Below are 15,900 nucleotides of genomic sequence, written 5' to 3'. Positions count from 1 at the left end.
CTAGAAATCAAAGACAGCAAACTTGCCAACAATTGGAATATAAATATAGCAGCAAACTTGCCAACAATTGGAAATTAAACAATATAACTATTAAACCATATATAGGTCAAAGAAGATATTGCAATGAAAATTTAAGACTAAGTGAATGAAAAACAAAGTAGAACAGAATCCAAATATGTAGGATGCAGCTAAAGTAGTGATTATAAAATTTATGGCACTGATTGCTGAAAGCACAGAAAAAGGAATACAAAAAGAAAAAGAAAAAGAAAATGAAGGCAGACTTCAGCGGACCAGTGATGCTTTATTAAGCAATGGAGGAGCACATTTTTTTGAGGGGAAAATGATGGCAGGCTATAACAAGTGTCTGGATTCTATAGGGTTTTAGCAGGGCCAAGTCATGGGAGGAGTTGGTCAGTTATTTTAGGTGGGCTCATTTAGGGTGGTGCAGGAGTGCAGGTAGGAAAGTTCCCTGTGGCCTATGGTACTGGGAACAGCGGGTTTAGCTAGGTGGGGTCCAGATGTGAGTTCTTTTTGTGTTCTCCCTGTTAGCACAGAAGAACCTGGCCAGACACAAACTTTATGGATCAGCAAAATCCTTTATTCAGGAATAAATCCTTTATTCATCAATCAATATAATCTAATCAACATTTATAGAACACTATAAATTAAAAACAGGAGAATAAACTGGTTTTTAAGATACCTTGTGATACATAACAAGATAGACCATATCCTATTTGATAAGACAAACCTCAAAAAATTGAAAAAAATACCATCTCACTGTGTGCTTTCTGACTATGGTGTTAACTATTACATTTATGACCAGAAATCAGGAAGAGAAGGACAACAGGAAAGCTCCAAATACTTCAAAAGTAAAAAACATACTTCTAAATAATTGATGAGTCAAAGAGGAAATCTCTAAAGAAATTTTTATTTATCTATTTATTTACTTTATATTCGTAACTTTTTCTAAAGAAATTTTTAAAGATGTAATTGAATTAAAATAAAAATATAATATTTCGGAATTTGTGAGGCAGAGCTAAAGCAATGTTGCTAGTTAAATTTACAGCTCTAAGTTATAAATGAGAAAATAGGAAAAGTCTCACGTTAGTAATCCAAATCATACCATAAGAACCTAGGTATAAGGCTGGGGCTGTAGCTCAGTGGCAGAGTGCTTGCCTTGTACATATGAGGCACTGAGTTCGATCCTTAGCACCACATAAAAAATAAATAAAATAAAGACATGATGTCCATTTACAACTACAAAAAAATTTAAAAAATAACCTAAGTATAGAAGAGAAAAATAAAGAATATCTACAAACAACCATACATGTGGCATTATACTTAATGGTGAAAGACCAACTTAATTCTCCTTAAGACCAGGAACAAGGCAAGGACATTCACACTCATTACTGGTATTTTATGTATTTTCTATTTTACGTAATAGAAACTCCCCCCAGTATAATAAGGTAAGAAAGACAATAAAAGCCATGGATATTATTTTAAAATAAAGAATACTATCTCTTCATAAAGATATGTTTGTCTACATAAAAAAAAAATTCATGGAATCTGTAACTCTTAGATCTAATATGAAGAGGCAACAACATTGCAAGCTATAAGATTGACTTGAAAAATTGGTTGTTCAATATATTAGTAATAAACACATGGGAACTATAGTTATAATATATATTATTATATAGTAGAATAATAATACTTATAATTGCTTTTTAAACCCTAAATTATGTAAATCTGCATCTAATAAATTGTGCAAAAGATTCATAAGCTGAAAAGTAAAAACAATAATAAATGAAGTAAAAGAATAGCTAAATAGAGAAACATAACATGTTCATGAATTAAAAGACATGGCAATGATATCAATTCTCCTCAAATTGATATATAGATTTAACACAGTTTCTATCAAAAAAAATTTTTTTGGGTACTGGGGATTGAACGCAAGAGCACTTGACCTCTGAGCTACACCCCCAGCCCTATTTTTTAAATATAATTTTTAGTTGTAGTTGGACATAATACCTTTATTTTATTTACTTATTTTTATGTGGTGCTAAGGATGGAACCCAGTGCCTTGCATGTGCTAGATGAGTGCTCTAATGCTGAGCCACAACCCCAGCACCCCCCACAGCCCTATTTTGTATTTTATTTAGAGACAGGGCCTCACTGAGTTGCTTAGCACCTCAACATTGCTGAGGCTGGATTTGAACCCAGGATTCTCCTGTCTCAGCCTCCCAAGCTGCTAGGATTACAGGCGTGTACCACCATGCCAGGCCTATCAAAATCTTAAGCAAGATTTTTTTCTAAGTATAGTTAATTATATCTTAAAATTCATATGAGAAGGCAAAGGATAAGTTAGAATAACTAAAATAATTTTTAAAATAATAAAAAGGGAAGAATTGATTTACCAGATTTTAATACATTATTTAGCTATAGTAATCATGATAATGGTGGCTAGATGATCAAATGGATGAATACAATGGAATAGAGACCATAGAAATACCTCCATGTAATTATGGACAATTCATTTTCAACAAAGTTTCAAAAGTAATTCAATGCAGGAAGGATAGATTTTGCAACAAGTGGTACAGAGGCAATTGAAGGTTCATTAGAGTAAAAACTCAACTTCAAATTAAACCTCACATCTTATATAAAAACAAATTCAAATGGAACATAGATATTCAGGCAAACTTTATACTACAAAACTTTTTAAAGAAGATATAGGAGGAAATTTTGGGGACCTTATGGTTTGATGAAGATAGTTTTTAGATATTACACTAAAAGGCACAATGCATAAAAAATTGATAAATTATACTTCACTAAAATTTTAAAAATAAACTTTGATTAGTATTCTCAGAATGAAAATAAAAGTTGTCACTGTCAAAAAATATTTGCAAACCACCTATATGATAAAATATTAATACCTACAATTTCTCAAAGATTCTAACAACACAATAGTTAAAAAAGCAAACTGGGAGCTTGGGGTATAGCTCACTGCGAGAGCACATGCTTAGCATGAACAAGACCCTGAGTTCAATCCCCAGCACTGAAGAAGAATAATAATAATGATAACAATTAGGAAATGAGCAAAAGACATGAGGGTCATTTCACTGAAGAGGGTATACAGATAGTAAGTAAATGCATAGAAAGAAATACAATTTCACTAAGTATCAAGGATATGAAAATCAAAGACCATTGTGGGATATTACTACATACCTTTCAGAACAGTGAATATCTTTTGAAATGTAACAATACCAAATGATGGCAATTATGCATAGAAATCGTATCACTTGTACATGCTTGTGGGAATGTAAAATAGCACAGTAACTAGAAATCATTGGAAACTTAAAAAACAAACCAAAAAAAAACTAAACTAAACTAGCACTCACCGTGCAATGTAGCAATTATACACGTGGACATTTATCCCAGAAAATGGAAATGTATTACCACCAGAAGACCTGTACACAATTGTTCATCACAGCTTTGTTTGTAATAGCCAAAAACTAGAAACAAACAAAATTTCTTAACAATAGGTGAATGTTTAAGCAAACTGTGGGATGTTCATACCATAAAATAAAAAGGAACAAATTATTGATACATGCAACAATTTGGATAGATCTTGAGGCCATGCTTTTGAGGGAAAATAATTTGATATCCAAAAGATCACATACCATATGATTCTATTAATATAATACTCTCAAAATGTTAAAATGCTAGAGTTGATGAACAAAGTAGTGGTTGCTATGTATTAAGCATAATTGGGAGGAGGGAGTAAGTGCTAGGAAATTTCTATTCTGCTTGTTTACACAATCCATATGAGTGATAAGGTTTATTCCCCATCCTTTCACCTTCAGCCTGTGGATGTCTTTGCCCATGAGGTAAGTCTCTTGAAGACAGAATATTGTTGGGTCTTGCTTTTTAATCCAATCTGCCAATCTATGTCTTTTGATTATCAGTTTATGCCATTAACATTCAAGGCTATTATTGAGATATGATTTGTATTCCCTGTCATTTTGATTTATTTCTGGTTTTTGATTTGTCTTAGTTTCTCCTTTGATTGAATGTTCCTTTAGTGTAATCTTCCCTTTGCTGGTTTTCACTTCATCCTCATAGAATATTTTGTTGAGAATGTTCTGTAGTGTAGGCTTTCTAGTTGCAAATTATTTTAATTTTTGTTTATCATGGAAGGTTTTAATTTCATCTTCAAATCTGAAAATTTTGCTGGATATAAAATTCTTGGTTGACATTCATTTTCTTTCAGAGCTTGAAATATATTATTCCAAGACCTCCTAGCTTTGGGGCTCTGGATTGAGAAATCAGTTGATATCCGAATTGGTTTTCCCCTATATGTAATTTTTTTTTTCCCTCACAGCCTTTAAGTTTTTATGTTTATTCTCTGTGTTAGTCATTCTCATTATAATGTGTCTTGGTGTGAGTCTGCTGTAATGTTGTACATTTGGGGTCCTTTAAGCCTCTTGAATTTGATTTTCCATTCTTCAGGTTTGGGAAATTTTCTGCTACCAAATCATTGAAAAGATTATACATTCCTTTGGTTTGTATCTCTGCCCTTTCAGCTGTTCCAATAACTCTTAAATTTGATCTTCTCATGTTACCCCGTAATTTTTGGATGTTCTTTTCATAGTTTCTTATTATCTTCTCTGCATGGTCAACTCTACTTTTATGGTTATATATTTTGTTTTCATTGTCTGAAGTTCTGTTTTCCAAGTGGTCTAATCTGTTGGTGATGCTTTCTATTGAATTGATAATTTGGTTTACAGATTCCTTCATTTAGAGAATTTCTGCTTATTTTTTTCACAATCTCTAACTCTTTATTGAAGTGACTTTTTACTTACTGTATTTTTTCTTTTATTTCACACTTTATACTATCCTTTACATCACAGATGAATTTAACTATATACAATATGAACTCCTTCTTGGACACTTCTTCTACTGTGTTATCAGTGGCTTCTGTTGCTGATGCATCTTGGTTTGTTTGGGGTGCTTTATTCCCTTGTTTTTTCATGTTGTTAGTGTGCTTTCCCATCTAAAAGTATGGATGTAAGGCAGCACAAATTCTATCCTGTAGACCTATAGTGTATAATGAAAAATACAAATTCTTATCAGATAAATGCAGTCATGCTAATATGTTGACTAATTTCTTTATGATCTTTATATATGTGTATGCATATATATATACAACAAATACATTATGTATACATATTACTGTTATGTATTTAACATCTGTTACATGTCAAATGTAAGGAACATGCAGTTTATGTACATTTTCATACTTAATCTTTGTTATAAATTTATTTACATCCTAATTCTAAAAATTGAACCACAAAATCACTTTTAAAATAGTAAAAATATCTTACAACTATTAAGTTTTTGACTATTGGAGTAAACATTCAAACTGACACTCTTATTAGCTTCCCACCATACAGTACATAGAACTATATATACCCATATATGCAGACATACACAGGCATACAGAAATGTTCACATTCATTAATTTAACAAAATTATGTAATCCTGAAAGTTTGTGGTCAGTGACATAATTTATTGAAACAAATTTTTTTCCCCTCAGTACTGGGAATTGAAAACAAGGGGACTCTACCTTTGAGCTATACCCCAAACCTTTTTATTTGTTTTATTTTGAGACAGGTTCTAGTTAAGTTATGGAGGACTTGACGATCCTTCTGAAGCCAGATTTAAAGTTAGATAGTCAGTGTAGTTAGGTAAATCAGGTCTAATATGAGTAAGATCCAAAATGGAGGCCATGTTGAGAATGAATTCCGGGAAGAGCAGAACAATTCTTGGAATGTTAATGAAGTTTGGGAAAAGCCCAAGGCCCAGAGCCCATCCCAAAGAAGTGTTAATGAAACAGCTCCCAGAAAACTTGAAGATGCTGACTCAAAAGTCCTTCCTGCCCAGATTACTTCTTTGGCTTACCTGTGCCCCACCCTTTGGGCCTTCCCACCTACATTCCATCACTGAAAGGACTAAAAAAGGGGGAACACATTCGCCCTTCAATGGATTCCATCTCTTGGGTCCCCTTCTTCCTCTGGGAGAAGTCTTTTCTGTTGTCCTTTAATAAACTTCTACTTTCCACTCTGACCTTGCCTCAGCGTGTTTTTCTGGTGTTAACTTCAACATTGGGGAAGCAAGGACTGTCACCAGTCAACAGCGGTAATACTTCTTCCTCAGCCTCCCAAGTTGTTGGAATCACAGGCATGTGCCATAGTGCTTGGCCTACTGAAACAAATCTTAAGCATTCTTTACATGCTATTTTATAAGAATAGATTACTTAGTGAACCTAGAATACTGACTTTCTTCAAGTGTCATGGGCATAGAAGGAAAGGTATCAGAGTTGAGAATGAAACCAAGAGCTGGGGACATGCAAGAGAGACAGTAATGAAACCCATGAACATAACTAATGTTAAGTACATGGGAATATATGATAAATGCCATTTGAATAGAATAAGTCTATGAACTTATAAATTACTCAGCAAATATATGGTACTTGGTATCTTTATTTACAAAGTAAATAATAAATTATTTACATCTTTTGGTTAACCTGATTGATTTTTTTTTAATGTGTACTTCTAGTTTTTAAAACCCTTGAAGATTTAAGGGCCTATTAAATAATAAATATGATCAGTCATTCTCAGATACTTTACAAAAATAGTTTCCTTTCTTAATAATCATTGGGATGGATACAAGGAAACTAATCATTGAATCATTTAAACTCAACCTCAGTGTTTCAGTTACACAGTATTGAATATTCATTAACATTATTTATTATAGAATTGGCTTAGAAATTGAAAACTTGCTATTCTTGATTTTTATCATCATAGTACCTGTAGGCATCTAGATGCTATTGCATCAGAAAATACTACTTCTCTTTCTCTCTTTTTTCTTTTCCTTTTCTTTTCTCTTTTTTTCCTGTGTGTGTGTGTGTGTGTGTGTGTGTGTGTATGTGTTTGTGGTTTTGGGAATGAATCCAGAGCCTGTTGCATGCTGGGCAGGTGGGTGTACCACTTATCTACATCTCCAGCCCCCTATTCTTTTTTTATTTGTATGATATCTATATATTTGCTTTTAATATCAATAAAGTGTACTTACCTTTGGCTTATCTTTACTTTTAATATTTTATAGGAAGCTATAATGTAAAATAATTTATTTTTTATATAACTGATTTGGTTAGAAAAATTTAATTAATTGGATAGACTACAGAAACTTAACATAAATCATTTCTTCCTTTCAGTCACTTATTTTCTAGGATTTCTGTAGCAATCCAGTTCCAAGTCTCATCTATGCCATTAGAAACTTCTACAGTATTATTTGGATTTGTGATTCACTCTCATTCTCTAATCTCCTTCAGCTACTGCTAGTGATTGATTTTTTTACAATAATTAGTGAAAGGTTATGGAAAATAATATTCCTACAAGACAGCCGCTAAGGAAAAATGGAATGACAGTGCAGCTCAGGGGAAATTAGCCAAGCATTAACCTCTCCCAGTAAATCCTTTCACCAAAACAATGGGCCCTGAATGCTGGGCTCTGGAATTTGACCTTCCCCTATTGCAAATTAGTCCTAAATTGAGGCTCTGTAAACATTGAAACTCTGGGAAACTATGAATCCCAGAGAAAGAAAAGCAATGAGAAAAAAAAAAGAAAAAAGATTTGAGTACTTATCCCTCTGGATCTGGGCTCCCATCTCTCCAGGCAACAATGAGTTTCAGCCTTTTTACAACTGCCTTCCTGAGTTAAAGTTTTAACCTGCACAACTAGCCCCTGACTGTCTGAAAGGCACGTCCATGGTTTCCAATGATTAAACCACCCTCATTGTATCCTATAAAACTAAAGTACTCTCTATAACCAACAGCCATTTTCACATCCAGAAAATGAGTCCCTATAGTGAGTGCCCCAGTCCTTGAAAGAATAAACATGCTTCTCTGAATCTGTTGAGGTCTGCATCTGTCATTTTTGCTTATAATTAGTCTATTATCTAATTTATAGCAGCACACAGAATATATTGTAATCATCATAATTATTTGAATTAAATGATCCACTGAGATTTTAGTGATCTCATTGTCCACTTCTAATTAATTAATGGTTGCTTCCACTCCCATTTATTTGTCCTTAATTTGGAGGCAGAGTCTATTTCACTCCTTAGACTTATCTGAATGATAGCTAATAAATTCTTCATAGCCACATGGGCATCATTCAACTTTCAAATATTTCAGATGTTGATACTACCTTTATGAAAAATTTCAAATTTTGTTCATATTGCTCCTCCCCAATATTCCTTTGATGCCTATCTTTCCTTTATCCTTATAGGAACATAATTTTTCTTTTTAGTTTTGGATTATGCCAGGTACTAAATGGTAGATTTTGTAACTGAGCAGAGGAGTGATTTTTATTAAAAGAGCAATGTTTATTAAAATGGTTCATTGAGTGAATATGCAACTACTTGCTTTGTTATAGTCATGTAATTGATGAGCTAAGAAATATCTTTATCTTCTAGTTAGTGTTAATTATATGTATCTGCAGATATATGTGTCTACATTTGTGTATACCTGTGCACAAGTTGTTGTTTATGGGAAAAAGAAGTGGAAGGAAGTCAGCAACATTTATTACAGAAGAAAAGGTATGTAAACTAATTTTTATCAATTAATTTTAAGACTAAATTCATCCCATAGCCAGGCACTGTGATGCTTACCTGTAATCTCAGCAACCAGAAAGGTTGAGGCAGGACGATCACAAATTTGAGGCCAGTCTCAGCAATTTAGCAAAGCTGTGAGACCCTATCTCAAAATTAAAAAAAAAAATAATAAAAGGTCTGGGGATGTAGCTCAGAGGTAAATCACCCCTGGGTGTAATCCCCAGTAACCCCCCCCAAAAAAGTGAATAAAAATTTTATTTCACCAACTTCCTACTTACATTAACTCACCTATCACAGAGTTACAAAAAATATTTTACACAAATATAAGGTGGTGTTAAGGATATTAAATCTACATATATGGAATTGTTATTTCCTTATGGCCTTACATATATTATTTCTTCCCATGAAATGCATTATTTATTTATCTTTTCATATATGAAATTCTTCAGAATTTTGTGCAAAATACCCATACTGAATTTTTAAAAATTAATTCTATCCAAACCATTCTGTGCTCTTCATCCTAAGCACATACATCTGATTTCTTTGTTCAGTGTTGATCTGCATCTATGTGTTGTGACAGAAAAAAATTCTAAATATGACCCCTTAAGTTTCCAACTCCTTGGATTTCTGTCCTGCTTGGAAGAAATTTTACAGATGTAAAAAAACTTTATCTTAAAGTGGCTTAATTTAAGATACGGAGATTATCTGGTTAGACTTGATTCATTCAGGTAAGAGTTTCTTGGGATATGTAGAAGCCAGAGAGAAATATTCCCCTGCTGACCTCAGATAAGAAGGAATAAGTGCCATGTTGTGAGATAGCCTATGAGTATGAAGTCTTTAAGAGATAAGAGCCACTGCTGCCCAACAACCATGAAGGTAATGGGGTCTCAGTCCTAGAACCATAAGGAAACAAGTTCTGTCAACAACCACTGTGTTTTCAAAAGGACCCAAGCCTCAGATAGGCATTGTAGGCTGGCTGACAACTTGATTTCAACCAGTAGGATCTGAGCAGAAAACTCAACATTACCAAACTGGACTTTAAACCTATAAAACTTGCAGATACTGAATGAGTATCATTTTAAGTCATTGAGTTTATGCTATATGGCATGGCAGCAATGGAGAATTAACAAATGTGCATAAATATTTTATGTGTCATTCTCTTTATAAATGAAATTTAAGATTCCTTGACATCAGAAATTATTTCGTCTCCTTATTACATATTTATGTGAAGCATAAAGATAAAAATTATATTAGCTGACCATTTGTTTTCTAGTAGTAATATAGATCAAATAAAATAACTGATTCACAATACCATCATCACTGCAATCACAAAATTAAAAAAAATTACTTTGTTTTAGTGGGCTGGAAATGTAGCTCAGTGGTAGAGTGCTTGCCTGGCATGCGTGAGGCCCTGGGTTCAGTCCCTAGCACCACAAAAGTACAAAACAAAACAAAAACAAGCAAGCAAATAAAAAATTATCTTAACAATGATCCAATAAGGAGGAAAAAGAAAAAGTCCACTCTAGAAAATGTCCCTTGGATCCACTTTACACCCAGCTGCTTTCCCCCAGTTTCTGCATGCTTAGTCCTGTGTAGGTACCTCTAACCTTCAGAGAACTCCAGTTGGACTATTAAAGCTGCTCAAAACCTGAAGTGCCTGTGTAGTGTGGGAGTTTGAAATCCCAGTTCCCATATCTCAAAGAATAGAACTCTGTGGTATAATTTCAGTTATAAAGAAAACTACAGGATATTAATCTTCTGTCAGAAGCATAGCTAGCAAAGATTTCCTACCATTGTGCAGGTTTTCCATTTTCTTAATTTTTTCCTGTGCTGTGCAGAAGCATTTTACTCTGATGCTATCCCATTTATTAATGCTTGGCATTATTCCTGAGCTTTTGGGATCCTATTGAGCAAGTCGTTGCCTGTGCCTAAATGTTGGAGTGTTGACCATACATTTTTTTCTAGGAGTTCCATAATTTTTGGTCTAATTCCTAGGTCTTTGATCCATTTTAAATTGACTTTTGTACAGTGTGAGAGGTGGGGGTTTAGTCTCATTCTTCTACATGTGGATAAGTAACCAGTTTTTCCAGCACCATTTGTTTCAAAGGCTCTGGTTTCTCCAGTGTGTGTGATAAGGTTTAGATATGGTATCCCCAAAAGCTCACAAGTAAGACAAAGCAAGAAGGTTCAGATGAGAAATAATTGGGTTGTGAGAGTCTTAAGCCTGTTAGCAAATTAATTCTCTGATAGGCATTAACTGAGTGGAGGGTATGGCTGGAGGAGGTGGGAAGTAGGGGGTGTGGCTTTGAGATATATATTTGTATCTGGTGAGTGGAGTCCCTCTTTCTCTTTGCTTTCTGATCATCATGTGAGCTGGTTCCCTTTGCCACACTCTGCCGCCATGATGTTCTGCCTTACCTGGAGCCCTGAAGAATGGAGCTGGCCTTCTATGGACTAAGACCTCTGAAACTGTGAATCCTCAGATAAAATTTTCCTTCTTTAAAATTGTTCTGGTCAGATCTTTTAGTCACAGCAGCGAAAAAGCTGACTAAACCAGTATGTTTTGGGTGCTGTATTAGTCAGCTGTGAATCACTATGACCAATACAACTGACGAACAACTTGGAGGAGGAAAATTTATTTTGTGCTCACAGTTTCAGAGGTTTTAGTTCATGGTTGGTTGGCTCCATTGCTCTGGGATCAAGGTAAGGCAGAGCATCATGGAGGAAGGATGTAGCAGAGGAAAGCTAATCAATCTATGACAGTCGGAAAGCAGAGAGAGAGAGCTTGAGTGCAGGGAGTCAGGGATAATACAATCCCCAAGAGCATGCCCCCAGTGCCCTATTTCTTCCCGTCATGCCCTACCTGCCTATAGTTACCTCACATTAATCCATTCAAATGATAATGGATTAATTCCCTGATTAGTTTGTAATTCTCATGATCTAATCATCTCCCCTCTGAATATTCCTGCATTGTTTCACACAGAGCCTTTGGGAGACTCCTCAAATCCAAACCAGAACAGGGATCAGATGTCAAAGATCAGATGACTGTATCTGTGTGTTTGTGTCTAGAACTCAAAAAACTTACCACCAACATCAAATAACCCACTTAATAAATAGGCAAATGAACTAAACAGGTACTTCTTAAAAGAAGAAATTCAAATGGTCAACAAATATGTGAAGAAATTTTTAGCAACTTTAACTATTAGGAAAATGCAAATCAAAACTACACTGAGATTTCATCTCATTCCAATCAGAATGGCAGCCATCAAAAATGCAAACAATAATAAATGCTGGAAAGGATATATGGAAAAAGGAACACATAATGTTGATGGGATTGTAAATGTTTACAACTACCATGGAAATCAGTATGGAGGTTCCAAAGACTAAGAAAGGAACTACAATATGACCCAGTGATACCACTCCTTGGTACATATTCTAAAGAATTAAAGTCATCAAACTATAGTGATACATGCATATAACCATGTTTATAATGGCACACTTGGCAAATTATGGAACCAGCTTAGCTGTCTGTCAATGAATGAATAATAAAAAATGTGGTATCCATACACAATGGATTTTTATTAAGCCAAAAGGAAGAAAAATTGTTATTTATAGGAAAATGGATAGAACTTGAGAGCACTATGTTAAGCCAAATAAACAAAGCTCAGAAAGACAAGGGTAATATGTTTTCTCTTGTATGTGGAAACTAGAGAGGAAAAGGAAACAAAAGGTTTGTTTGTGTGTGTATATCTCATGAAAATCAAATGTAAACCAGTGAAGGGGGGGAAAGGGACTGGGGGAGGGAGTAGAGGAGGGAAAGGAGTAATACTGGGGAGTGATATTGACTAAATTATATTGTTATATAATGTGCATGTTTAAGTATGTAATAATGAATCCCAGTAGTGTACATAATTATAATGCACCAATAAAAAGGTGGATAAAAAATAAATATATTCAAAAAGAACCCTGGCATATCAGGTTGAAGTTGGGATGTTGACTGAAATGCTGAAGTGTCACCTTTATTTGGATTAACTGAATTTCCTCCCTGCTTCTCCTACTCCTTTTATGTATTTTTTTTAAATCTAGGAGCATTTTTGAAAATAAATTATATATCCATGAAACCTCTTCTGTAGGTCAGCCTAGGGACAACTCAAAAGCAACTACCTAATGAGAACTACAAAGTGAATATATCATTGTTACGTTTGTCAAGTGGCAAAAGAGTAGAGAAAAAAAGTTTAAAATAAAATTTAATTCCCCATATCAAATAGAAATAAGTATATGCTAATATAATTTTCACCAGCCAGTTGTTAATCAAGATACCATTTGATTTCAGATGCTACTCAGAGTAAAGGATAACCAACATATCCAAAATTAACTTGATCACTTTCTTTTATGGAACACAAGAAACAGAAATTTAATAAATTACACAACATGGCAATATGGGTACTTTATATATTAGTACTGTTGTTATTATTAAAAATGCATTTAAACAGAGAAATTACTTGCAGTTTGTAATACTGATGCTTTATATTTTAGTATTACGGGTGAGCAGCACCCTGCCAAGGGTAAGTTCCTACTCAGGATTGTGACCCGCCTGAGAAATAAAAAGTCTGAAATAAATTAGTAAGAAATAGAGACAGAGCCAGAAATTAGATATAAAAAAGAGGATCACCTGATAGGTTTTTCAGTTCTGATAGGAGCTGGAACTGAACAACTGAAAAAGGACCCTGATTCTTTATTTAAGGGGGAGTACATCAAAGACAGGGATAAGGTTTTCAGTGGGAGGAGTCTTGTTCTGGTGCTTGCTTCTTGCTGTGGCAGGGGGTCTTACAGTAAACAGATCGATTGGCATTTTGGCAAGCCATATCCATCTCTGAGAGCCTCTGTGGCTCCAGTGGGTCACACCCATCTCCAGTGCTGTGCTGAACTTGTGATGGAGCTAGGTAGGAAAACACATGAACCAGGTATTCTCAAACTAGTGGGGTTGCTGCTGGGAGTTCCTAATACCAGGCTTTCCTGCCTAATGGCTTCAACATTGTTTTAGTTCATGCACAGTTCATGGATGGCGACCTGCATTTTAAAATATATTTAAGGTTTAATTAATAATAAATAAAAACTCAAATATTGTAATATTATAACAGAATATTATTAATTATGGGAAACATTATTAAATAAACTTAAAATTTTGATAAAATATGAAAATGTCATTTTATTAAAAATACTTCATAGAAAATAGAGCAATTTATGGAACCTCTTTGGGAAAAAGTAATAAAATTTGTGGATTCCCTATGCTACACTATAGACAAGAACAGTTCATGGTAGACAATTTATTCTAAAAATACTCAATATTAGAGTGACAGTACAATTAAAAGGCCCTCTAACATTATGCATTTCCATTCCATTCTGGGACTTAATAAACAATATTCTGGACTTTATTATTTAGAATGGTCCCCCAGTGCATTTGTCAGGAAGGATGCTGTCAGTAAAAATAGGGAGAAACATATGATTTGGATGTTGGAGGTGGTGGTGATAGGCTGGTACTACTCAGGCTTGGTAATGTTGTTAAGTACCTAACATGAATTATCTCATTTCTATAAATTCTCTCAACAATCTTAAAGGGTAGATATCATTATATTTCTCAGATTTTTTTAATGATACCAAAGTCCTTACCAAATCACTAATTGTTTTAAGTCACATAATTAGAAAATAGTGGGGCCAGGTTGAATGGCTTTTCAGTTTTGTTCTACATATCCTCAAATTAAGGAAATCTGAATAAAGACAAAGAAGCAGTGGTGAATGTAAGCATTTTTAACCTTTTGGCACTAACTACCATTAACTAACACATAGTTTTATAATTTCTGGATGTCCTAAAAATGTGCAATTATATATGTTCATAGTAGGAAGTAATCTAGATAGTAGACTTTTAGAAGCTAAATATTCCCCTGGTTCTCAGGAATAAACACATTTAATCCCAGTGCTTCCTAGAGGAAAGAATAATCAACACTTAGAAAACTTAACAAAATACTTCTATAAAACACATGATGAAATTTTTACAAAGGTGAGAAGTTGAAAGTTTGGTACAGAAAAAGAGGTATTTTCCAATCCTAAGGAAAACTGAAAAATGTGACAATAAAGAAGAAATTCTGGCCAATTTTTACCTCACATTACTTCAGCTGTGATTCCCATTCACAAACTACTGATATAATATATAGGAAGGCATATTTAGAGTGAATTATTTTTCCCTTGTCCTGTTTAGGCCCACCCAATAATCCTTATTAATGTTTTATTCCACCTACCCACCCCAAATCTGTACTTCAGTATTTCAAGCAAAGAGAGAGAAGACTAGTACAATAAATACTCTCACATATACATAACCAGTAGAACAACTAACAGTTTGCCACATTTGTTTATTCCCCTCTTCCTTCTCTTTTGCCCCTTTTATTTGTGATTTATTTCTTACTGTACACACATACACACATATACACATACACATATCCCTAAATATTCATCTTGCATCTTGTAAGAAAAAACACATTGTCCTATATAATAGCAATTCCATCATCACAACAAGGAAAGCTAGCAAAGATCCAACATTATCTAATTTATAGCCCATGTTTAGGAGTACTGAAAATATCATAGTTTGGGGATCATTCATTAAATTTAGTCTTCTTTAAGTAAGAACAGTTTTACAGCCTAGTCTGATCCTACATGGCACTGATATTTTTTGAAGAGTTGAGGCCCACCTGTCTGATTTCTGATTGTCCCCTCATGACTGGATTAGACAACATTTCTGGCAAGATAAGTTATATGTGCCATGGTATTGCTCCCATTTTGTTTCATTAGGAAATATAGAGCACCAAGTTATTAGTGAAGCTTTGTTAGGTCATTTGGTGTAGTGCTATCCACCAGATGTCTATATTAAACTGCTGCATTGGTAATGAGTAAGTAACCTATAGATGAAACTTTGAGACTTTTGAACATATGATATATTCTGAAAATATAATATTTTTCTCAAAGGCACTACAGATTAGCTGTATGCTCTGTGTGTGGATTGTATAAAGTCTTTTGGAAGGGTCTTTCCAAGCAGCTAGGTCATCAGTTCTCAGGACTGAAAAGTACTGAGCCAGGTCCCCAAACTGAAAGGCACAGTGTGGGACAGCAGTATCAGAAAATTAAAAAGTAACTTAATGCCTCTTGTAGCATCATGAGGAATTGAATGTATATTTT

The sequence above is a fragment of the Callospermophilus lateralis genome, chromosome X, assembly GCF_048772815.1.
Source record: "Callospermophilus lateralis isolate mCalLat2 chromosome X, mCalLat2.hap1, whole genome shotgun sequence".
Taxonomy (NCBI): Eukaryota; Metazoa; Chordata; class Mammalia; order Rodentia; family Sciuridae; genus Callospermophilus; species Callospermophilus lateralis.
This window is presented reverse-complemented; position numbering follows the sequence as displayed.